Below are 21,655 nucleotides of genomic sequence, written 5' to 3' on the forward strand. Positions count from 1 at the left end.
CTTTTCTTATTATTTGGGTTTAGTTTTGTACTATTTTTGTGCTGTTTTGAATTGCATTGTTTGTTATTTGTTGTAATATTTACAAATAATATATTTTTATTAAGAAAAAATAGATTTTTAAAAAAAAGAAACTCTCTTCCCCTGGGGCAAGTAGTCATCTATAGGAATGTGGTTTAAGTCAGGAATGCAGTCAATATGAATGGAAGCTGCATGACGCTATCCAACTAACTTTGAGTCCATTGACTGAGCCAGTTGTCAGCGACTGCATGTACAAAAACTCAGTTTTCAAAATCAGTCTGTTCTGATACCTCTGGAGCAGTTGGGACTTGAACGCAGGTCTCCTGGGCCAGAGACACTATCACTGCACTCCAAGAACTTTTGAAAGACCCATGACCAAATCATCCAGTTAATTAACTAAACAAACAATAAGTGACAAGCATTGTTCACAAGAGTAGTGCAGCAAAAAACAAAAATGAGGGAAGGATAAGGAAACAAGGGAGAGGATCAAATAAAAATGTTGTTAGAGGGTAGATAATGCACCCAAGCCTGTAACAACTGGGCTTTTTTTTATAATTTTGAAGACAAAAACCAGCGGCAATATAACGTTTTTTAAAAATCAACCTGTTCAGATATGTTTTGACATCTCAGCTTTCAAAAAAAATGTTTTCGTCAACTAATTCAATTGATAAATAATCAAAAAAATATTTTAAAGTATTGCCCACAAGGGGCAGTGCAATAATAACAAGAATGAATGAGAGTAGGTGAAGGAGGAGGGAACTAAATCAAAATAGCACTGTCTGGATTAGAAGTGCTGGAAGAGCACAGCAGTTCAGGCAGCATCCAAGGAGCAGTAAAATCGACGTTTCAGGCAAAAGCCCTTCATCAGGAATACAGGCAGAGAGCCAAAAAGCACTGTAGTTGGATGGACAATGGACTCCAAGCCCTGCAGTGACATCTTCCTCTAAAGGCTTCAAGTCTGTTGGTGGACACAGTATGCTTCCTCTCCAAGGACAGCTGGACACATATAGAGTCATGGAAAAGAGGCCAGCAGTTGAACGTCCATGGCCCGCTGCTTGGACCTATCTAAGCTGGGTCCAGGAGCAAGCTCATGAGGAGGTCCAGCGATTTCACCCAACCCACCACCCCCACCAACCCATGTGTGCAAAGATCAGGAGCGCGGGGCTGAAGTCCAACCAAAGAACAACAAAAGATTTTTCAAATAATTAAGAGTGGTGTCGTTTCCTGCAACCATCATATACATGGTCCATGAACTCCACAGCACTTCAAAATAAACAATTGGGCTGGAGTCTGAAACACCTTAAACTACGCTGCATTGGAATATCCCCTATCCCAGGTCCTTGATGGAAAAGGGAAGACTCTTGTGTAGAATGCCTCAGTGGTGACTCCTCTATCCGGCAGTAGACTGAAACACCAAGGCATGTCTGGACTACAGACAAAGGAGAACTGGAAGGGTGCAGCAGCTGCCTGTACAGGAAACCCCTCCAGGACATGGAGGGAATTTTCAAGGCAGCTCAGGTTGTGGGGCATGGGCTCTTGAGGAGTGTTTTGGAACCCGGGGCTGATGTGGAATTTCATACAAATGGGGTATGCGCAGTTCAGAGACCACTGCACAACTGAGTATCCTCCAACCTGTGTGGTTTTAAGAGGTATATTTTGTCCTGGTTTTATTTTGAAGAGAGGTTTTAAGGCAGAGTTGCAGAGAAGCCACTGGAGCAAACAGTTCGTGAGGCCTTGGGATATTTGTTTCTCTCTCTCAAAAACAAGAATTCAGAGACGGTAGGTTAGATAGTGTTTGGGCTCTTGGCCCATCTACTCCCTTTTGGCTGACCAGCCATGTTGTTTTACTTATTTCTTCTTATTATTTTTTGATTTTTGCCTTTCATAATCCTTACTTTCTGTGGCTGAGGTGTGGCAGTTTTGGTTGGACAGCCCTGGTTCCTTGGCAGTTTTGGCAGGCTACTGTCCTTGGCAGTTATGATGAGCATCCAGTCCTCCGGCAGTTTTGACAGGTCCCGGTCCTCGGCAGTTTCGACAGGACCTCTGGTCCTCAGCAAATGACACTTGAATAGGCTCTGGTCCTCGACAGTTGGACAGAAGCTGTTGCTCGGAAGTTAGAGGCTTTGGTCTTTGTCAGTTGTGACGTCCCACCTACCTCAGCAGTTGGGCAGGCCCTGGTCTTGCACAGTAGCTGATTTGTGAAACCAAGAGGCCATGGAATGAACAAAAAATGATATTTGTCTTGATTTTGTCTCTTTTTTTTAATATATAATTTATGTAATGATGCTGTTTTTGTGGTGATTTATATACTTTTTTTGTATTTTCACAAATATTAATAAGAATAAATTTCTATCCATCCATCATCTGTCTCTTTTGTGCACACATGCAGGCACACTCCCTTTCTTTTTCTTTGTCAAATTCGTGCATGCTCCCTTTCTTTCTTTCTCTCTCTCTCTTTCACAGGCATGCACACTCCCTTTCTCTTTCTCTTTCACATGCACGCATGCACACTCCCCATTTTCTTTTTCTCTCATGCATGCACATTCCCTTATCTCTGTCTCGCACCCGCATGTCCTTTATCTCTCTCCCTCTTCCCCCTCACACACATGCACTCCCTTTATCTACCTCTCTTCGTCATGCATGCGCGCTCTCTTTATCTCTTTCTTACTCACATGGACACAGACACACCCTTTTATTTCTCAAACACATAGTTCTTTGTCTTTATAACACACGCACATAGATCCTTTATTTTTCACACTAACGCACATACCCTCTTCACAACACCAATATATCATGCACATGCATGCTCTTCAAGGCATATGCATGTGCAGGCACACTTGACCGCATATGCACATGCACACACGCTGTTCACAGTGTACACGTGCGCGCACCCACTCTTCATGGTGTGCGCGCACACGCTGTTCCCGGCGTGCACACGCATGCACACTCTTCAGTGTACACATGCACATCTTCACGATGTGCACATGAACGCTTTTCACAGCTTGCTATCGTGCGCTCACTCTTCATGGCGTATGTACACACGTGCACATGCTCTTCATGGCATACACACACGTGCTCACACACACCTTCACGATGTGCACACACATGTGCTCTTCACGGTGTACACACCCACAGCTCTGGCCGGCACGCGCGTGCACGTGCTCTTGCAACTGTACAGGACATTAGTTAGGCCACTTTTGCATTCAATTCTGGTTTCCCTGCGAAAGGAAAGATGTTGTTAAACTTGAAAGGATTCAGAAAAGATTTACAAAAATGTTGCTGGGTTTGACCTAAGGGAAGAGGCTGAATAGGCTGGGGCTGGTTTACCTGCAGTGTCAGAACTTGACGGGTGGCCTTTTCGAGGTTTATAAAATCATGAGGGGCATAGATAGGGTGAATAGCCAATGTCTTTTTCTCAGGCTAGGGGAGTCTGAAACTAGAGGGCATAGGTTTAGGGTGAGGGAGGGAAAGATTTAAAAAGACCTAAGGGACAATGTTTTCATGCAGAGAATTATGCATGTATGGATTGAACTACTAGAGGAATTTGTGGAGGTTGGTACAATTACCACATTTTTAAAAGGCATCTGGATGGATATATGAATAGTAAGGGTTTGGAAGGATGTGGTCAAATGCTGGCAAATGGGAGTAGATTAATTTAAGATATTTGGTTGGCATGGATGAGTTAGACTGAGGGGTTTGTTTCTATGACACCCTACGGAACACACGTGTGCATGCGCGCACACACACACACACACACACACACACACACACACACACACACACACACACACACACACACCAGGCACACTTCTGAATTGGGAAGGCTAATTTTGAAGGACTCTGTCTCAGTAATTTTCGTTCTCTCCTGCTTATGCCTGCTCTTTTTCCTGCTCTTGCCCCTAAGTACTGTCTGCTGATGCACTCTTCCCCCTCCCCTCACTCTCAACCCCACTACCACCATATGCTCACAATGTCTTCAAAGAACTTTGGCCAAATCCTTCCACCTGTGCAATGAGGCCTCTTAGTGGATTTCAGAGGTTTAAGAGAAAGAAAGTACAAAGGTTGTTGTTCCACTGATGGTTTCTGTCTGGATTCCTGTGTTCATAGGAATAAATTTTGAGCCCACAAGCATTGTAGACTATGTACATCCAACAGCTGGCGTTCTTTATAAATACAATATCTTTGTTGCTGTAAACCAGTGTGTTTTGTTTTGAAAAGTGATTTTGTTGAATAGTTGGTTCAAAAATTCTTAAATAAACAGTTGGTCATATTAATATTTCATTCATGTATCCTCATGACAACAGTAAAAATTATTTTTGTTTTAAACTATGGAATCTTGAAGCTTCATTTCAGCAAATAACTGGGATTATGATACTTCTAAAGAAAATGCTACTTGTTTTGACTAAGCTAACAAACATTTCATGGAGATTACTATGAAAGATGATGGACGATGAAAGTCAGAATTTTAACCAGTATAAATATTAAATGTAACATTTAATCTGTTTGATCCACTTTCTTTAAGTTTTCACTTCTCCAAAAAAAATATATTATTTACAATTAACAGCTAGTATAAAGCTAAGATCATTGTTTGCGAAGCACGTTGGGGATAGAAGCAAAAAAGCCGGACCACAAAGTGGTTATACTTCCTCCATAGTTTATCAGTGAAATTCTGTTTAAAAAACAACTTCTGGTGTATTAGAGCAGAATTCAAGTTCTGATTAATTTGGTATTTAAGTGGCATGACTTTTTTTTTAAACAAAATATGCTCCTTAATATGATTATCAGGGCATATTTAGCTTTGGAAAACAATTGAAATCAGAAAAAGCCAAACTGGCTTTCCCAAACTTAGGTAATTCTTTCTTCCCTTTTTCACTTCCTTGATCAGCTTGTGGATTGTCCTTACAGTTGTAAATAACATGATTTCCTGCTATTGTGTAATGTTGTTGCCTAATCATTTAACCCAATATTGTCAACCAATTAGTTTCCAAGACTTAAGATATTAAGCTAGATTTGTCATTCTCTATTTTAGTGTTTTTATTGGATGACTACTATTTTCAAATGAACCTTTTTTTGGTATTCTGGGCAGTCTTAGTCACCCTCACTGAATTGCAGCACGTTGAAATCCCTGGAAGCAGGAACTGTAAACGCTGTATTATTAAGGCTGTGTTGAACCTTTAATATATCTGATATGTTACAAACATTTTGAAGGAAAAATAAAACATGAAGCTGGACTGAACCAATAGCAGATACCTTTAGTCAGTGTAGCTTTTACAGAAGTATATACTAATATTTTTACTCTTTTTTTTAGATTACTTAGAGTGTGGAAACAGGCCCTTCGGCCCAACAAGTCCACACCGACCCGCTGAAGCGCAACCCACCCATACCCCTAGATTTACCCCTTACCTAACACTACGGGCAATTTAGCATGCTCAATTCACCTGACCCGCACATCTTTGGACTGTGGGAGGAAACCGGAGCACCCGGAGGAAACCCACGCAGACACGGGGAGAACGTGCAAACTCCACACAGTCAGTCGCCTGAGTCGGGAATTGAACCCGGGTCTCAGGCGCTGTGAGGCAGCAGTGCTAACCACTGTGCCACCGTGCCGCCCACAATTGTTTCCAGAATTAACCTCTGAGTTTATAAAGTCCGATACTTTCCATTCATTACTGCTTAGGTTTTCCCTCTGCGTTTTTTTATTTCATGAAGTGTTGAGAACATCACTGTCCAGGTATTTCCCCACTTTTTGAACATTCGCTTTACACCAATTCGCTTTTACAAAAGACTTACTTTAATACCTGTTTTTGATAGCCGAAAGAGGATTTTTGCTTTTACAAAAAAGCGCGAGCAGTGAGGGGCACTGCCAAGTTGCTTCCCCAGAAAATGCAGTCAACATCTCAGCATCAAGCCGCCATAGCTTTGAACTGCGTCTGTGAGCATCTGTGCTTTATCTCAATTTATTTTGTGCATCTATTAGCAAGATGTGTTCAGAGCTATCATTTGCGCCCTTGTGAAAATGGAGCATTTCCCACCATGGCAAATTGCTGAAACCTGGTCAGAACATGGCCCACAGCCTGCCTCAGCAGGCGATACCATTTTCACATTGACTGGATCGAATCTGGTGTCACTAGCTGGCCTGGAAGTCACCCAGGTGGAAAAAGGTCCTGGATTTGCTCCCTTGCAAAAATGGAGCACTTCCCATGTTGGGAAATTGCTGAAACCCGGTTAGAATATGGCCTGCAGCATGCCCCAGTCAGGGACACCTACTGCGAATGTCTGGACTGAATCTGAGGCCGCTAGCTGGCCTGGAAGTCACCCAGGCAGTGTGAAGCCCTGGGTTCTCGCCCTTGCGCTTCCCATGTTGGGAAATTGTGAAACTCGGTTTGAAGATGGCCCGCAGTTTGCCCCAGCAGGTGATACTATTTTCTTATCGACTGGATTGAATATGGTGCCACTCGCCAGCCTAGAAGTCACCCAGGCGCTGTAGGGTCCTGGATTTGCTCCCTTGCAAAAATGCAGCACTTCCCATGTTGGGAAATTGCTGAAACCCGGTCAGAATATGTCCCTCCACATGGGTCGAGCTGCACTTTTGCACAACCCTCTTCCTCTCTCTCTCCTACACCCCAGTCTCCCATACCTCCCACCTGTCCGACTTCCAACGGTCTTTACTATGTGTTAGTGTTAGTGTTAGTTTAAGCTTTGTGTTATTTGGTAGGTTATGTTTTGGGTCAGAGAACTCTCAAAAACCTTTCCCATATAAATGAATGGTAATTGCTTCTTTGCTTTATGACATTTTGGCATATGAATGGTTTCAAAGGCTCTATTTTGGATAGCAGGGGACACCTGTATGTCTTTGTGTTTTTTTTTAATTTTTGTTTTGGATCTGAGAGCTGAAATGAAGAATTGAACTTTGAAATTTGAACAGCAGCTTGTTTTTTTGCACATGGGAATTGTCCTGGAAAGATAATTGTAAGTTATTTATTGTTCTAAAAGCTCTGCAGACATTCTAGCACCAGGATGTGTTATGCTGAATGACTGGCAGCTTGTTGGATGTTGCATTGATCAGTCAAGGGGAGGTGAGTGCTGGCCAATCTACCACAGAGAACATGGAAAAAAGAAAGGAAAACAATAGATTCAATTCCTTTTGACTTTTTTTTTTGGGCAGGAGCTGTGTGCTGAGAAGTTGATGAACTGGGAATATGTGTTTGAGTTTTACATTCTTTATAGATTTAATTTAGTTAATCGGATCATTGAGGTCTACATCATACGAGAAGGCTCGTCAGGCCATTAGATCTGTGCTGGACAAAAACATTCACCTCACTATTCTATTCCCTTTTTTCCTGCACTTCCATCATTAGCATTGCAAATACTAATCTAAATACTTCTGAAATGTTATGAGGATTTCAGCCTCTTCCACCCTTACAGGCAGTGAGTTCCAGATTCTGACTATGCGCTGGGTTTAAAACCTTTTCCTTACATCTCCTCTAAACCTTCTGCCCTTTACCTTAAATCTATGCCCCTTGGTCATTGATCCCTGTACAATGGGGCAATGATTTTTTCTGTCTCTGTCCCCCATAATTTTTAACATCTCCATTATATTCCCACTTCGTCTTCTCCGCTCCATGGGAAACAACCTCAATTGCTCTTTATAGCTGAAGCTCTCCACCCTAGGTAACATCCTGACAAATCTCCTCTGCATCCTCTCCAGTGCAATCACATCCCTCCTTCAATGTGGATTTCAGAATTGCACATACAACTTTAGTTGTAGCAAACCAACGTTTTAGACAGTTCCAGCATAACTTCCCTTAGTTCTGATGTGGAGGTGCTAATGTTGGACTGGGGTGGATAAAGTTAAAAATCACACAACACCAGGTTATACTCCAACAGGTTTATTTGGAAGTAATAGCTTTTGGAGCGCTGCTCCTTCATCAGGTAACTAGTGGGGCAAAATCATAAGACATAGAATTTATAGCAAGAGATCATGGTGTCATGCGACTGTTACGATATATTGAAGACACCTAGATTGCTGCTAAATCTTTCATCATTTTGAATGGGTCATATTAACTTTACCTAATTCTAACTTTACCTCAGCTCATAAGATATAGGAGCAGAATTAGGTCATTCAGCCCATCGTGTCTATTTTGCCATTCAATCATGGCTGATATGCTCTTCTCCCCATAAGCCTTCAACCCATTGCCAATTAAAAATCTGCCTAACTCCTTAAATTTACTCACTGTCCCATCATCCACTGTACTTTGTGGTAGTGAATTCCACAGATTCACAATCCTTTGGCGATGTAGTTTCTCCTCAACTATGATTTAAGTGTGTTACCCCTTTCCTAAAGGTGGGGGGGGTTGGGGAGAAGGTAGCAAAGAGTACAACAGGTGAATGGGGATGGGGATGGAGGTGATAGGTGGAAGGTTGAGGCAAGGGTGGAATGTGTTGGTGAAGTTGATGAACTGCTCAACCTCCTCGTGGGAGCAGAAGGTGGCGCCGATGCAGCCATCAATGTAGCAGAGGAAGAGTTGGGAAGTGGTGCCAGTGTAACTACGGAAGATGGACTGTTCTACGAAGCTGAAGGCATAGCTGGGGCCCATACGGGTGTGCCCATGGCTACCCCTTTGGTCTGGAGGAAGTGGGAGGATTCGAAGGAGAAATTGTTAAGGGTGAGGACCAGTTCAGCCAAATGAATGAGAGTGTCAGTGGAAGGGTACTGTTGGAGATTTGGGAGAGGAGGGCTTGGAGGCCCTGGTCATGGCGAATGGAGGTGTACAGGGATTGGATGTCCATGCTGGCACCACTCCCCACCTCTTCCTCCGCTACATTGATGACTGCATCGGCGCCACCTTCTGCTCCTACGAGGAGGTTGAGCAGTTCATCAACTTCACCAACACATTCCACCCTGACCTTAAATTCACCTGGACCATCTCTGACACCTCTCTCCCCTTCCTGGATCTCTCCATCTCCATTAATGACGACTGACTTGACACTGACATTTTTTACAAACCCACCGACTCCCACAGCTATCTGGGATTACACCTCTTCCCACCCTACCTCCTGCAAAAATGCCATCCCGTATTCCTAATTCCTCTGCCTCCACTGTATCTGCTGCCAGGAGGACCAATTCCATCACAGAACACACTAGATGGCCTCCTTCTTTAGAGATCATAATTTCCCTTCTCACGTGGTTGAAGATGCCCTCTAACGCATCTCTCAAACATCCCGCACCTTCACCGTCAAACCCCATCCCTCCAAGCATAACAAGGACAAAACCTCCCGGTCCTCACTTTCCACCCTACCAACCTTCACATTAACCGCATCATCCGCTGACATTTCCGCCACCTCCAAACGGACCCCACCACCAGAGACATATATTTCCCTCTCCACCTCTATCCGCTTTCCACAAAGACCGTTCTCTCCATGACTACCTGGTCAGGTCCAAACCCCCTCCCAACAAACCACCCTCTGGTCCTGGCACCCTCCCCTGCCATCGCAGGACTTGCAAAACCTACGCACATACCTCCTCCCTCACCACGATCCAAGGCCCCAAAGGAGCCTTCCACATCCATCAAAGTTTCACCTGCACATCCACCAACGTCATTTATTGTATCTGTTGCTCCTGATGCAGTCTCCTCTACATTTGAGGAGACTGGATGCCTCTTTGCAGAGGGCTTCAGAGAACATCTCCGGGGCACCTACACCAATCAACCCCACCGCCCCGTGACCCAGCATTTCAACTCCCCCTCCCTCTTTGCCGAGGACATGCAGGTCCTGGGCCTCCTCAGCCGCCACTCCCTCACCACCCGACGCCTGGAGGAGGAACGCCTCATCTTCCGCTTTGGAACACTTCAACCATAGGCCGTCAATGTGGACTTCACCAGTTTCCTCATTTCCCTTCCCCTCACCTTACCCCGTTTCCAACCTTCCAGCTCAGCACTGTCCTCATGACCTGTCCTACCTGCCAATCTCCCTTCCCACCTATCTTGTCCCCCCTCCCCCCTGACCTATTACCTCTATCCCCACCCCCATTCACCTATTGTACTCTTTGCTACCTTCTCCCCACCTCCACCCCCCCATTTATCTCTCAACCGGGGATTAGCTCAGCTGGTTAGAGTGTGGTGCTAATAACGCCAAGGTTGTGGGTTCAATCCCCACAGTGACCAAGTGTAGGGCTGAGGTGAGACAGCCAGTTAGGTTCGCAGAGCTTTGACAGGGTCGGCGATTGCATTTACAAATGGGTGGCACATTGGTACAGTGGTTAGCACTGTTGCCTCACAGCGCCAGAGAATCGGGTTCAATTCCTGCCTCAGACAACTGTCTGTGTGGAGTTTGCACATTCTCCCCATGTCTGCATGGGGTTTCCCCTGCGTGGGGTTTCCTCCCATAGTCCAAAGATATGCAGGTTAGGTGAATTGGCCGTGCTAAATTGCCCGTAGTGTTAGGTGCAGGGGAATGAGTCTGGGTGGGTTGCTCTTTGGAGGGTCGGTGTGGACTTGTTGGGCCGAAGGGCCTGTTTCCACACTGTAAGTAATCTAACCTCACCCTGGAGGCTTCCTGCCTCTATTCCTGATGAAGGGATTTTTGCCCGAAACGTTGATTTTCCTGCTCCTCGGATGCTTCCTGACCTGCTGTGCTTTTCCAGCACCACTCTGATCTCCTCTCAACTGCCTCCAATGCCAGTACATCTTTCCTCAAATAAGGGGACCAAAACTGCATGCAGTACTCCTGGTGCAGTCTCACCAATGCCTAGTATAGTTGCAACAATACTTTGTTACCTTTTGTATTCTATTCCTTCAGCTATAAAAGCCATCATTCCATTTGCCTCCTTGATTATCTGCTGTGCTTGCATGCTGGTCTTAAACTCTGTGTCTCGGTTAATGAAGGCAAGTGTCCCATGTGCCTTCATAACCACTTAATTTACCTTAAGGCACCTGTGGACATGCATACCAAGGTCCCTCTGATCCACGGTGCTTCCCAGAGTCCTTTTATTCATCATGGTTTCTCTTGCCTTGTTTGTTTTGTCCATCACCTCACACTTGCCTGGATTGAATTCCATTTGTCATTGATCAGCCCATCTGCCCAACCCTTCTATATCCCTGGTACTTAAGACTATCCTCCTCACTATTTACAGTCATTCCTCTGTGTCCCTGAGGATTCTGTTCCTCTGCAAATGCAGATCTTAATAACCTGTGGTGAAATTAATTGCCCATTACTTTTTGGACTAAAATAATAAATGTTACTGATGTTATATTAATACTTAAATACAGTATGGTTTTGTAATTTCAGAGAATGAAAATTAACATGAATAGGTGTACAATATCTATACAGCCAGTAGCCTAAATGAAAGACCTTAACTAATGCAATGCAGCATAGTCTATCCTGGTATCCCGGCTTGTACTATGGGCACAAGTGTAAAAGTGAGAGCGAGATGCGCCCAACCAACCTCAACAAGACAAAGTAAGAGAAAGAAGAGGGAACGAGATGCTGAAAGTATCCAACTGCGGGTTGGGGAGGGAGTGCACAATTGAGTACCCACATTTACATTCACTTCAGTGCATCTCTCCTGAGATGGTATGGCTACCCACTGCATGCCATTTAAAATTAGTTTTGGATTGTTGCGAAACTGGTCACAGAACTTTTGCCTGTGGATGTTGATGATCGGTTTAGCGCAATTGATTGGATTGTTGGATTACAGAGCAGTGTGATGCCAACAGCGTGGGTTCAGTTCCCATCACTGGTTTGGGGTTACCGTGAAGGACTCTTCTTCTCAACCTCTTCCCTCGTCTGAGGTCTGGTGGCCCTCAGGTTAAATCACCGCCAGTTGCTACTCTCAAATGAGGGCAGTCCCTATGGTCTGGTAAGACTATGGTGACACAACAATTATTTTTTGGCGCAGATAGGCAAATTCACAGATACAGAAGAATGACTGTACCAAACCACCATTTTTTTTGTCTCATCTCGATCATCCAACATTCATTGTATGTGTGAACTGTACTGCAATTGGTTTGGTGAAAATAATCATTGACTGCTGACATTAAGTCCACATTCTTCTAAATTCTGCCTTGTTTAGTCACAGTTTTGACATGGGTATTTATCTCTTTCAAAGAAGAAAAAACAGAGCTGGGACCAGCAGAAAGTGCAGGTTAAGTCCGTGATTAAAAAAGCGAATGCAATGTTGTCATTTATCTCAAGAGGGTTGGAGTATAAAAGCACTGTTGTGCTACTGAGACTTTATATAGCTCTGGTTAGGCCCCATTTGGAGTACCGTGTCCAGTTTTGGTCCCCACATCTCAGGAAGGACATACTGACACTGGAACGTGTCCAGCGGAGATTCACATGGATGATCCGTGGAATGGTTGGTCTAACATATGAGGAACGGCTGAGGATTTTGGGATTGTATTCATTAGAGTTTAGAAGATTTAGGGGAGACTTAATAGAAACTTACAAGATAATACATGGCTTGAAAAGGGTGGACGTTAGGAAATTGTTTCCATTAGGCGAGGAGACTAGGACCCGTGGACACAGCCTTAGAATTAGAGGGGGTCAATTCAGAACAGAAATGCGGAGACATTTCTTCAGCCAGAGAGTGGTGGGCCTGTGGAATTCATTGCCGCAGAGTGCAGTGAAGGCCGGGACGCCAAATGTCTTCAAGGCAGAGATTGATATATTCTTGATGTCACAAGGAATTAAGGGCTACGGGGAGAATGCTGGTAAGTGGAGTTGAAATGCCCATCAGCCATGATTTGAATGGCGGAGTGGACTCGATCGACTGAATGGCCTTACTTCCATTCCTATGTCTAAATTAGCTAAAAGATTAAAGATGTATGAAATGAGCCAGATCTGTGAAACCTTTGGGTGGTTGGTAGCTTGCATAATGCTTGGCTGTTTTTAAAATTGCAGCTCCTATTTATATAGGCTTCAGTGCTGTGAGAGTGTTGTCATTTCAGTTCAGAATGTAGTAATTTTGTACTGAGCAGCTGCAAATGGTGTCAGCATGTTTCCTATTCTTCATGTGATGCTAATGCTACTGTTTCTTTATAATGTGCCAAATTGCAGTGTGTCTTGGGAGATGGTTGCTTGTTTATTCTTGGCCTAAATGGATATTCAAGATTTTTTTTAAAAATGGATCATGCGAAATGATAGACAATGAAACAATACACTTAGTTAATGTACATGCCTGTCAGGAAGTCTCTTATTCTTTTAATTTGTACTACAGTGGTTTTTATTACTGTCAACAGTGAAGTATTACTGTATTAAAATGCAGACTTTTGTGGAATTTGCATTGGAATACTGTGTTCTTTATGAAGGGGGCATGTTTCCAGTATTACCTCGAGACTGTTGAGTAGTAACAATGCCGTTTGCTCAATTGAATGAGTAGTATTATTGGGTCAGGGAGTGGGAGTGCCGTTGGAAGGAAGGAGGAGGCAGGGAAGAAACCCTTTAGGCTAGCCTCCCATATTATATCATGTTAACTTAAGATCATTCAAAACTCTGAGGAACAACTCTTGGATGAGGGAAGTGAAGGCATGGTAGATAGGTTTACAGATAACACAAACTTTGATAGAGGACAAGAAGAATGAGCAGGCAAAACACTAGCAGATCAAATATAGTGTGGGATAGTCTGAAGGTGTTTAATTTGGCAGGAAGAATAAAAATGCAGAATAGTACTTAAGCAGAGAATGACCGCAAAATTCTGAGGTGCAGAGGGACCTAGGTATTCTAGTGTAACGATCACAAAAATTAATATGCAGGTGCGACAAGAAACTAAGAAGGCAAATGGAAAGATATTTATTGTGGGAGGATTTGAAAATAAAGATAAGGATGTTCTGCTTCAATTATACAGGGTGTTATACAGTGAGGCTATATCTCAAATACTTTGTGCAATTTTGGTCACCTTATTTAAAGAAGGAAGCAAATGCATTTGAGATGTTTAGAGGAGGTTTGCTAGATTGATAGCTGGAATGAGCGGGTTGTCTTATGTGAAAAGATTCAATGGACTGTGCTTATTTCTGCTGGAGCTCAGAAGTAAGTGGGGTGGCATGCTTGAAACATATATGATCCTGATTGAACTTGACAAATGTGAAAAACATTTCCTTTTATGGATGAATTTAGAACTGGGGGGCATTATTCTCACCCCCCCTCCTCTTCGAACATAGGCAAAGAGAAATATTTTGAAAGCTGTGCATTTTTTTAACTCTGTCCCTCAGGAAGTAGTGGAGGGTGGATCAGTGAAGCTAAGATAATAGAGCTAGATAGGAATATGGAATTCTGAACACCAATAGGATCAGCCATGATCCTATTGATTGGCAAAGGGGCTTGTAGGTTTGAATGACCTATTTCTCCTTTGTTCATATGTTTAAATGTGAATACACATACTGAACTCTGGCATTGAATTTTCCATTTTAGAAAGTGGGGTGCAGTTCTTATTGTGTTTACATTCCCCCTCTTTAATTTCCTCTCTATCTTTTGACCTGTGCCGAGATACAGTTTCACGGTGACAGTCAATATCCTGTATCTAAATTAGGTTATTCCTTTGTTTTATGGGAATGTCCAATCCTAAATTTGTTTTTATGCTTATTGATCTTTGGGAATCTTGTGGTTCTTATTGACTGAAATGTTTATCATGCTTCTAATTCATTTTAAAGGCCCATTTAGGAATTGATGCTCGGTTGAGTTTCAATTGTCCTATTAATAAATGGAAGCCTTCATTTGTCTTCGTGGTATCTGGCAGGATTTCCTCTGCCCTGGTCTGATTTCTAGTTTGAGAGCTCATTCAGTGAAAGCAGATCCTGTGAGGGGCTGAGCTTATGCTGATTCAACACCATAAGATATTTATGTTCAATGTTTTGTATAAATTACTTCAAAAGAACTGTGGACTAAGAATTTCCTTTATGTTCTGTAACACACTCCGATACACTGAGCTCATGTTGTGTTTTATCTCCTGTGACATTGCTCAATACTAATTGAAGGTTATAGTGTGTGTCCTGTATATCTCATTCTAGTGCCTTTTCCTCAGAGTTGCCAACTTAGCTCAGCATTCATGCCCTTCCGTTGAAGTCAGAATTAGTGGTTCAAGAACCACAGCAAGTTTGTTACTGATCTAAATTAATGCTGAAATGAAGTTTTGTGGGAATGCTGCATTGTCAGTGGTTACCATCCAGATGAGCTGAAATCAAAGCTCTTGTGTTTCCTTGCCAAGAAGTGTAGAGGACTCTCTTGGTATTTGGGAAACGTTCATTTGTCAATCAACACCGACTGGTCTTGCATCTCATTGCATTATGTGTTATTATTGTTGTGATTGTAATCCTTTGCCATAATGTCCCAATTTTTTTTTAATAATGTCCAAGGTGCAAAATGAATTTACATTCCTTCTTTCATCTTTATCTTGTTTTTGGTTTTCTCTAGTTGTCTTCCCTTTAATTGCTTGCTTTCTGCATTTTGTCATATTTTTACTTTTGTGCCCTACTGTTCTATGTTTTGGCTTGGCTAGAAAATTACTTCTGGCTTATAAGAAGGTAGCTAAAGAGAATATTAAGCATAGGTATCACCTTTTTGTATTTTATTGAAGGATTTGGAGAGGAATAGGTTTTGAAGCTGTACCTTCCAGCTACTGTGCTCTGTATGCTTATCTTACTGCTAAAAGTACATTAAAAGTACATATGATGTCACTTAGAGATCCACATCCCAGCTGCTGAGAGATCTCCATATGATTCAGGTTTTCTTTTAGGACCTTAAATCTTGCCAACTTATACATAGCACCTATATGTGATAGAAGAAGGTTAACATGGCATTCCTGTATTTTGAAGAGCTCTCCATTTATCGCTACTATATCTCCCACAACATTCTAATACTAAGTCAGAGGACTTGTTATTTTATAGTAGTAAAGATATTAATGCTACTTTGTGACAACATCATAGCCACTAATTTACAGTGACTGAATAAGGACAATTGCTTTTATTATATATTTCAGAAATATAACTTTGCTGCATCTTAAAGCACACAATGTATTGCAGTTTTTGCTATTTGCATGGCTGTAGTTACAGCTAAATTCAATGCGATTACAGTCTTTAGCTGCATCATTTATAGTTTGAAAATCTGTAGCAATGCGCATTTCTTCAATTGCCCACAAAGATTCAGGTATTCAGAATGTTTATTAAGAATGTTTGGAGGTTACATGCAGGAATTTGTAATTATTTCATTTACTTATTAAAAATTTATTTTTGATTGGGAGCATTGCATTCAATTGGTGTGCAACTAAAAATTTACCATTGTGCAACACTGGCTCCAATAAACAACGTTCTAAATAATACTGCCTTTTGTCAGTTCCAAACTCCTGATATGTAAATTTCTATGTGCTCCACTGATGTAGCAGTGGATTGGACTTCGGAGAGATGCCCTGCCATTGATTGGTGCACCAGCATCATCAGTTGAGCACTGCATTCTATGAATTTAAATGTGAACATTATCACGCTTGACGTCTCTTCTCTTCTTCAGGTGTAAATGAGTTATTATGATGTTTTATTGTTTTGAGTATTTTTTTAACCTAGGGAATTTTTTTTTGTAGAAATAAGCTCCATATTTTGGCTTTAGCTGGAAACTAAACATTAGACTTTCGCTGTCAGTTTCATATGTTAATTTTAGTACCCAAAATGCTACCCCAGCTGAGATTAATTTTCTTTATACTGCCCAGAGATTGGATATGACTTATTTCTACTCCACGCAACAAAATGAACTATTCAGAGAGATTTAAACACCTTTCATATATACTGGCTACACTGAACCTAATTTTGAAGTTTTTCGTCTATGTTACCTCCTGTATTACCTTTGTATACTTTTGCTAGTTGGAGCTCATCTTTCAAATGCCATATTGCATGCTTGTCAACTATATTTCAAGTCAACTTTTTTTTTAAAAGAGTTGCCTTGATAGCAATGTTGCATTTAGCTTTGGGGGATGGCAGGGGAAGTCAGGTTGGTGATGGAAGGATTTTGGATATGTTTATGCAGGAGAATCTGGTCCAGTGCAGTTATTAGTTTGGGTCTAATTGGGAGGAGATGCATGTTGTGTCCTGGCTGGGTGGATGGAGGGTTTGGTCAGGGGAATAGTTGTCAGGACTCTCAGGGGATATAAGGAGTTGGGGTGGTCAGCTTAAAAATTACCCAGGAATTAAACTAGGTCTTTAATTGGTAACATTTCCTGAGTAGCTATTAGATTAACTGAACTGGAACTCTGAGTTCTTTGTTGCTATTTAATTCTTTCTGAGGCCTCCATGTGCAAAGGAATTGTCCATCAGAATCTTCAGTTTCCTGGACAATTCTCATGGAGTCAGCAGCAACTGGGATTCTTCATGATCCTGACACACAGCTCCAGTGTGCATTGCTTTAACAATGTTCTGGCCAATGGAATATCTAGACCAATTCATTATGAAACTGTTAATTTCTTCAGTTGTGAACTGAGGGCAATTGTCCCTCATCACAACATTAGGAATTCTATATTAGTCGAAGTGTGCTTGTAAATATTCAACAATGTTGCTGGTAGTCATTTAAGTCAGCTGCTCGACCTCCCAGTGGTCAGAATTGTAGAGTATGGTGACACAGAAGCAAAGTAAGTAGAACCTGGAGTAAGCCACTTGGACTTTCAAGCCTGTTGTGCCATTTATTATGATCAATCAGTTCCTTGTTCCCACTTTCTCTCTTTACCTTTTGATCTTTTCAACCCTGAAGACTATATTCTAATTCCTTCTTGAATGTTTTGGCCTCAACTGCTTTCTGTAGCAGAGAATTTATAGACTCACTGTTCTCCGGGTAAAGGAATCTTTCCTCATCTCAGTCCAAAGTGGTCTATCACCTGTCCTTAAACTGTGACCACTGGTTCTGGACAGACTGATCATCTGAAATGTTCTTTCTGTGTCTGTCTAGACTATTGGAATTTTACAGTTTTTATGTGATTCCACAATCAACCCCCACCATTCTTCTAAATTGTAATGAATATAGCCCTAATCAATCAAGTCTCGAAAGTCGGTCCCACCATCCTACCAATCACTGTGGTAAATCTTTGAATAGACCCTCCAAAGCCAGAACATCTTTCCTTGGATAAGGAGACAAAAACTGTGCACAATATTCCAGATGTGGTCTTGCCAAGGCCCTGTACAATTACAGTCAAAAGTGTGATTCACTGTCTGTTGAGAGAAGTAACTGATCCTCATTTCTGTTTCAAGTCTGCTATGCCTTTATCCTAAAATTATGATCTCTTGTTCAGGGTTGCCCTATGTGAGGGACTATCTTTTCTGTATCTACTTTGTCAATCCCCATTAGCATTTTATATGCCTCAATTAAATGTCTTCTCATTCTTCTAAACTCCAGAGAGTATAGGCCTAAACTCCTGAAATTGACTTCATGAGACAAAGTCCTCATCTTTGGAATCAATCTAGTGAACTTCGTCTAAAGTGTCTCCAATGCAACTACATCTCTCCTCAAAATAAGGGGACTAAAATTGTACGCAGTACTCTAGCTGTGGTCTCACGAACACCTTATACAATCGAAGTAACATTTTCCTTCTTTTATACTCTATTCCTTTGGGGATAAATGCCAAAAATTCTTATAACTTGCTGTACCTACATATTAATTTTCTGTAATTCATGCACAAGGACGCAGAGTTGACTCTGCACTGAAGTGCACTCAAGTTTTCACTGATATTGACTGCAATATACTGGAAGTTGGAATTAGAAACAAATGAAAATCTCATTTGTTTGTTTTCATAGCAGTGATTATACAGTGGAAATAATAATCAATTTGAAATATTTTTCTACTTCATGATGAGTTCCACTGTAACTAAAGTTTCTTTCTCTTCCTTTTGTTTATTTGGACAACTGCCCACTTTTGTACTTTTTTTCTTCTTGTCCCTAGTTCAAGCTATGTTTTCTAAATTCTAGCCTGAATGAATGGCAGGTGACTGTAGGCGTCGACTTGATCAAAGCCACTGTTCTCAGGAGATTTAAAATGTAAGGCACGATGTAGATTGTCACTTGCCATTAGGCTCCTGCCTCCTTTCTGTTCAGCACTTCAGCAGCAAGATCAGGATCATTGATTTGCTGTTTGAAAGAAAGAAATTGAAGCAGGAATTTGAAACAGAATCTAGCTGGTTAATGTGTTGCTGACTGTAGCTTGTTTATTTTTGGAAAACTGGAGCTAGATTTATTTTTATCAACTCTTTTCAGGTTTGTAATTGTGAATTTAAGTTTTAAGAGGATGTTCCTGTGTTCAATGGTCACCTCTTTTGATTGAATAAAATACCAACTAAAATAAATATGTCTTCTTTCACTTTGTCAATTTACTTTAATTTTCTCTTCTGAAGACATTGATTTCATTTTGTGGTGTGATGATGACTGTTATCTTCTGCCATTTTGTCCAAATAGCATTCTTCTCTTACGAGACTTGATGTCAAATGTTAGTAGACGATTTTATTAAATTGAAAAGTGGAGAAGAGAAAGCACATAACTAGCTAACTTGTTAATGTACTTACCTGCATTCATGCTTCATTACTTCTACCAGAAATCATTCTCTTAGATTGAATACCTGAAAACGATTGTGCATGAATAATGCCACTCAGGTAGGTTCAGGATGAATTGCTGTTTTTTCAGGAACACTACCAAATGCAAGTTAATATATTTGAATAAGATGAGGAAAAACATTGTTTCAAAAAATCTAAGTGTGAGAAAACTGGCTTGTGGTTAATGGGTGATATGGTGCAACTAAAAATTGAAGTAAATTGATATTGAGTCTTGTGTTTGATTGTGGGATGAACATAAGAACAAGTACAGGAACAAGTCTACCAGATCATCTAACAGATCAAAAGCAGGGACTAGAGGGAGGAAAGTGGCAATAGGAGAAATTAAAGATGGATGAAAGATTACTTAAGGTTTTAGGTGAGTGGAGAGGAGGCATACATGTCATCACTAAAGTGAGGTTACAGGACACAAGCATTGGGTTAAAGTGTCTGTTATAAAAAGCTCATAATTTGTTCTCCATTCCTTGACCACTCTTCTAAACTGAGCTGGGAGGATTCTATTAGAGGTAATTATAATACTTGGTAAGATTACGAGTAGCATATGGAAAGTATTGCAGAAATTTTAAGTTTGTAAGCACGGCATGTTAATAAGATCATAAAACGTAGGAGCAGAAATTATGCCATTCAACCCATCGAGTCTGCTCCACCATTCAATAATGGCTGATAAGCTTCTCAACCCCATTCTTCTGCTTTCTACCCGTAACCTTTGATCCCCTTGATAATCAAGAACCTACCTATCTCAGTATTAAATAAATGCAATAACTTGGCCACCCCAATCTTCTGTGGCAATACAAGGTGATGGACAAGATGGTTCATTTTGACTGTAAAGGTTAAAAGATTATGGAGTAATAGTCCCTGAAGAAATATCAGCAAATAATTTGATAAGTGTTCTACATTTGAGGAACACAAGGAATAAAGATTAAAAAGTTGTATTTTAAAAAAATGGGGCCAGTTTGCTCTGGACCAAAAGTAAAATCTATTTTCTGAACACTGGTTCCCTCTTACCTCTATGATGACTGAAGTTACAAATTGAATGAAAATGAATTGGTACTTGCATAGCTGTGCTTGAATATTAGAAAACTGTGGTGACAGCACTTCACTTTCACAGTATCATTTTGGAAAAGCAGCTGAAGCACTAGCAAGAGTAATGCACCAACTATAATTCGGTTTTGCTTATTTGCACAGTGAGACAAGACACATCTTTTTCTCACTCCTCCACGTACATGAATATTGTTAATATTAAATTTTGGATTTTCTCACCCTTAGGACAGACTGTTCCTTTTGCAAATATCTTTAAAGGCTAAATAAACATGTTGTTTCTCATTGTATGAAATCAGTAATACTAATAATTTAGCAATTGATCACTACCAAACCTAATACAATTTGGTCAATTTGATAACATTATTTTCATTTTTAGCTTACCGTGTTTGATTTGTTCCATAGTTTATTGACATATAGTATTGGATGAGAAGAAATTTCCCCTAACTAAAATTTGAGAATACTGAAACAATTTTTTTCATTCCCTGTGATAACTCCATCTACTTCCCGATTTTTGTCTGAGGTGGCAACCTCAGTGAGCGATTTGACTTAAAATAAAACTTTTGACTTTCTCATTATCAACAGTATCACCTCTGTAACATGACTTGTCTCCACTTCACCCCGAGCCCTTGGCTAAGATAGTCCTGATATTATGGATGAACTGACATATTAATGCAGTGTAGGCTGGGCAGAAACATATTGCCAAAGTCATGCTGAGAGGTAATAAAATCACTGATGAACCTAAATTACTGCCTGCTTAATATTGACATAACAATGGACTGTCCTTTGGCCCTGACAGTAGAAGATTTTTAGATACTTGTAATTCTTATAGCCTAGCCTCCTGTACCATTATCTAAGATTTGTCAGAAACCTAGAACTTTGGTGTATTGTTCAGCTCTGATTTGAGCTGCTTTCAGAGATCTTTGGGAATCTGTATGTGCAGTGTATTTGAATTTCCAATACCCAATTGATAAGATGACACATTAAACGTTATTGTTCAAAATAAGAACTCATGGTGTTGGAGGGATATATTAG

General features: G+C 41.2%; 1 protein-coding gene and 1 non-coding gene across 4 annotated transcripts in view; both read left to right on the forward strand.

Annotated features, from left to right (window-relative positions):
* Positions 1-21,655, forward strand: part of dennd5a (DENN/MADD domain containing 5A) — a 268,461-nt gene that overhangs the window by 16,879 nt on the left and 229,927 nt on the right. The window lies entirely within an intron of this gene.
* trnai-aau (transfer RNA isoleucine (anticodon AAU)) lies at positions 10,111-10,181 on the forward strand. The gene has a single exon. It is a non-coding gene; the product is annotated as a tRNA-Ile (tRNA).

This window comes from Hemiscyllium ocellatum, chromosome 18, assembly GCF_020745735.1.
Source record: "Hemiscyllium ocellatum isolate sHemOce1 chromosome 18, sHemOce1.pat.X.cur, whole genome shotgun sequence".
Lineage (NCBI taxonomy): Eukaryota > Metazoa > Chordata > Chondrichthyes > Orectolobiformes > Hemiscylliidae > Hemiscyllium > Hemiscyllium ocellatum.